The 4,968-nt window shown below is 45.9% G+C and overlaps 1 protein-coding gene across 2 annotated transcripts in view; it reads right to left on the minus strand.

Annotated features, from left to right (window-relative positions):
• xrcc4 (X-ray repair complementing 4) overlaps positions 1 to 4,968 on the minus strand; it is a 24,159-nt gene that overhangs the window by 3,394 nt on the left and 15,797 nt on the right. The window lies entirely within an intron of this gene.

The following is a 4,968-nucleotide window of genomic DNA, read 5'->3' on the forward strand; positions in this document are numbered from 1 at the left end:
GGGGGTTCAACCCCGAGAGGTGAGGCTAAGCTCGGGGGAGCGGGCACAGGGGAGCCCCCACACGGAGCTGGGCTGGTGACAACATGAACACTGGTCTGTGGTTGTCACGACACTCGGAGGTTCAGGTTTGGACCGAGACGGGAAGAAGGAGCCGTTTGTACAAAATGAAAAGAAAATTTAAGAACAAAGTTGAAACGTTTAAAGGTTCAGTGCAACTGAAGTACAACAAAAAAACATGTTCCCCATTAACTGTGGTGGCGGATCCACACTCAGTGTTTGCTCAGGTTGGTTTCATTTCTCCACCACAGAGCTGAACAGGATTTCATCTGTGCTGTTGACAGCATTCAGACAGAAATAAAATCAATTGCAACATCTCTGTCCAGATTATTAAGATGTTCAGACTGAAAACAACCAGCATGTTTAAACAGAGTGCTGCAGCTTCAGATCGTTTCGTCTGGCTCGTTCCCAAAGGCCTGAAGAGATAAAAGTTGAACTTCCTGTTCCCTCGTCCTGAAGGTTTTGGAGCTCAAGATTTTCACGTTTTATTCTACAACATAAAAACACATCAGTAAATACTCCCGTCCTGATTTCTTGAAGCTTTTGCATCTCAGTCGCTAACGAGGGTCTAAATGAGACGACAGAGGTCGTCGGGGACGTTAAATGAAAACCGATCTACTCACCAGTTCACCTGTACAGCCGCGTCGTGTTCATACAAACTGTTACTAACTTTGTGAAGATGATCCTGCCGAACAAAACCTGTCAGTATCATAAACTTATATTATCTGTAATAATCCAAAAGCCCGTTGACTTCTTGTGGAGGGAACCGGGTTGATGCTAACTTCCTGTTTGCTCTACAAACATACGTCAACCTGCAGCTCTGTATTGAGAAACATCAAAACTATGACACAAGAGGTTTCTTCTCCATCTTGTGACCGTTAAGGACGTCACGAGTTATGCAGAAGTTATGGATTTCACCGTTCAGTTGAATCATGTCGGAAAGGAGCCGCAGCTCACACAACAAACTATAAGACCTGTGCTGTTGTCAGTGTAAAGCTAAATGCAAACACACAGTTAAAACTTCGGCAGTCCCATGTCTTGTAGTGATTATGTGCGATGGCTAGGAGCGATGTTTGATAGTTTACAGAACCAGACCCTGTGAGGAGAGAGAGAGAGAGAGAGAGAGCAGCTCTCTACTGGTTTCTCTTCATGGGAAAAAACACTTAGATCTGATGTTTACAGGAAGTACAGTGACTCAATGAGAAAGATGTGAAGATCAGATCGACCATCTGTTTAATAATCAACTCAAAACCTCTCATTTAATAGTGACTCAGAACTCCATAAAGATGCTTCTTCAACAGTTCAACATCTTAAGAGATGTGTCTTGTTTATTTAAAGTTGTGTATTTTCTTCTTCTGTGTTTTATTTGAAGTGTTGATCCATCAGAAGATATAAAAACCATCTCAGTGTAGTTTTACATCTCCTCTCTCAGGCTTCTCTCTGCAGCTCTAGTAACAACAGGTCTGTGAGCCAATCAGAGGAGAGGAGGCTCTGAGCCTCTCTTCTGATTGGCTGACTGTTTTCTGAGTGATCCAATAAAACTAAAGCAGATTTCAGGTAAAAATACTCAGAGAAACCAAATCCTGCAAGGTTTGGATGGTGGGTCCAGGTGGGCGGGGCTTGGTGACTGCTTTGTTGTGACATCACAAAGTTCCAGAAGTCCTGACGGCTGGTTTTAAGGCTCAGTTTCTGAATACAGGCTGTGTGCATTTCTCTGTGGACTGAGGCTTTGATACTTTCACAGTATTAATATAGAAGCTAGAGCTGATCTATAATCACACTACACATGGACACAGACCTTTACACTGGAGGAACTTTAGTCTGCACAAAAACAGAAACGTATAAATGATCTTTGTGGTTTCAGGAAGAGTTAAAACTGGATTTATACGCTGCACCTACAGCGGCCTCACGTATGGACTCTGAGGTAACGACGACGGTCGTGGCGTGAAGCGATATGCATCACCTAAAGTTTCGGCCTTCGGACAGAGTTGTGCTCTCGAGTTTCCTCCTGCGTCCAGCTCTGTATTTAACACATCCCAAAACGTTGAGCAATCCCTGTTATTAGTCATGCCTGTCGTCTGTTCATGTGGCCTTCATTTAATTCTCAGCAGGATCTTTCACTCCCCCAATTCTCTGCTCTTCCTCCTCCTCCTCCTCCTCTCTGCGGACGACCTACATGCAGAGAAGCATGGGGGTAACAGAGGAAGGTGAACGGGTTGAGTAGTGATGGAAATGGCAAAAACAATAGCTGGGTGTAGGGCTGCCAACAGCTCCAACCCCCCCGCCCCCCCCACATTAACCACCTCAGACAAAGGCCTCTCTTTTGCAGCCGGTGTTTGCCAGCTCAGGGGGGGGGCCCAGCTTCTGCAGCAATCAAGCGTCCAGCCACAGCTGCTCATCGGCTCACTGCTGCTTCTTGTTGGTCGGTAATAAGCCGGTAATGGGCGCCGCTGCCGACCACTGACAGCAGCTGGGGATGGATGGCACCACTTACGGACATCTGCATGCGGCACAGTCGCTGGCAGCCGCAGGAGCTTGGACGCCGGTATATTCAGCCTCTGTTGGACGGCCACAGAGACAATGTCAGATTGAGACATGTCTTTGGAATAATTTCTAAGACGGACCGCGTCCAAAAGAGAAACTGGCAGGCGGGAGATACGGGCACCAGAGCGGCGGCATTGTGAGGGTTTGGATGTGAGGCTTCACAGCCGACTCTGAGTGGAGATAAGGCAACAGCAGCCACAACACAGAGGAGAAAAGAAGAGAGTCGTTCTTTAAGACCAGAGACTGGATCTGGCTCCTAGACCTCCCTCAGAAACCCTCCTGTTGCTCTGACTTCAGACCAGAGAATAACGGCATTCACCAATATCCAAGAAACTAAAGCTCTGCTTGACCAAACCATGAAAAAACATTTTCTCACTTACACTTCGAGCAGTGTGGCGGTGTGATGACTTAACCTTGGACGGACGAAATGAACAATGTTCCAGTGAAGCCAGTGAAAGCCACACACACACAAAATGAGCTTAGTTTCACCTGGCAGGGTCTCGCACTATTCACTCCTGCACCAACAGGAGTCAGTTCAAATCAACAGAGAAATCCCTCCTCAGCATCGCAGCACCGAGCACGCCACAGCAGCTTATGTCAAAATTCAACCAACCAAACATAACCGAGTGATCCTCCTGTCTGCAATAAACCAGCTATGTCTTTCCTCAGGTGACAGTGGAGTTACCTGCCGTACCTGTAGCCTACCACAACATAGGAACTAGAATCACCTCCTCGTGGTTGTATCCCTCCACCAATCAGGAGCCAAGTTACAGGAAATAGTCACTGCCTCTTCTTCCTGAGATACAGAGTTGAATAATGACGTCACAGTGAAGTTGACCTTTGACCTATTGGATATAAAATGTCATCACCTCATTTGATCCTTGCAGAAGTTCGAGTTAAATTGTGTTTTAAGAGTTATGGACAATAAAACGTGACCTTGACCTTTGACCTTTGAAAGGTCTCAGTTTCTGTTCTTCCAGACTACAACACAACCCCAGAGTTTTCAGAATAAAACACTACGCCAGGGTTTTCAAATTATAAAACAGGTCAAAAACTCGTCGTGTTGACTCAGGAGTAAACGAAGATGACTTCTAAAACTAAAATTATTTAATTCAAAACAATTCACAAGAAACTAATGTCAACAAATGTCCGAGGGACTATTTCCTCAGCAGGAAGTAGTTCCAGTCAAACCTCTTGTGGACTGTCCTGGACACTGAGATCTGAGCAGACGGAAAAATAAAACTGAATCTGCGTGGAGACATGAAACCAGAGGTAAGTGAGGAAAGGTGTGTGAGGTTCTCCACACTCTCATTAGTGAAGCTGTGTGTTCACATAAAGTCCAGAGTGGAAAAGGTCTTCTGTCCCGAGGCTGACTCGTCCCCAGCTGTCCGGCCTGCAGCCTCAGCGTGTTACCGTGGTTCAACAGATAAAACAGAGAGAGAGAGAGAGAGAGAGAGAGGGAGAGAGAGAGAGGGAGAGAGAGACAGAGACAGAGAGAGAGAGAGAGAGAGAGAGACAGAGAGACAGAGAGAGAGACAGAGAGAGGGAGAGAGAGAGAGAGAGGGAGAGAGAGAGAGGGAGGACAGGCAGCAGGAATCATAAACCTGCAGGACAACATTGATCTTTATCACCAATAAAGTCCGAGCTGAATCTGAGATTCTCTCTCTGAGGAATGTTTTTAACGTGATCACGCCCCGAAGGTTCACAGCTGCTCCTCCATCTCCGGACACCAGCGGAAACCGCTGCAAACTGGAACCAGGTCAAACTGACGGTCAGATCTTCTTCTTCTTCTTCTTCTTCTTCTTCTTCTCATCCGTCCTCCGCTCTTCTTCTCTGAGGTCAGTGATGTAAGACGAGCATTTTAAACTCCCGTTCAGCTCTGCAGCAAAACATGTCACACGTGCAGCTTCGTGTGTGGCGACGTGTTTAGTGTTAATAATAAAAACTATGGAACGCCATCTGAAAAACTATTTTAAATAAATAAATAAATCGCTTTTTATTTTAAAAATGACTTTTTTTTATTTATTTCTGCAGACTTTTATTTCCTAATGCTCTCAACCAGAATGTCGGTACTTTCTAACGTTGGCGTGAGACGTTTGGAAGACGTTGAATTCCTGAGACTTAACGACAAAATATCAACGTCTGCTTTAGACGTTATGCTAACGTTGAACTTTGGTCACCTGACGTCACAACCCACATTCAACCAACCACAAAGCTGATCCAGGTTCAGCCATCAACAGTGATGTCCCAACACTCTGATGATACAACAGACCAACAGGAGAGATGTGTATTCACCCTTTGTATCACACACACACACACGCACGCACGCACGCACGCACACACACACACGCACACGCACACACACAC

Source organism: Seriola lalandi, unplaced genomic scaffold (assembly GCF_002814215.2).
Source record: "Seriola lalandi dorsalis isolate HSWRI2012SDOR001 ecotype SW California unplaced genomic scaffold, Sedor1 jcf7180002054590, whole genome shotgun sequence".
NCBI classification, from domain to species: Eukaryota; Metazoa; Chordata; class Actinopteri; order Carangiformes; family Carangidae; genus Seriola; species Seriola lalandi.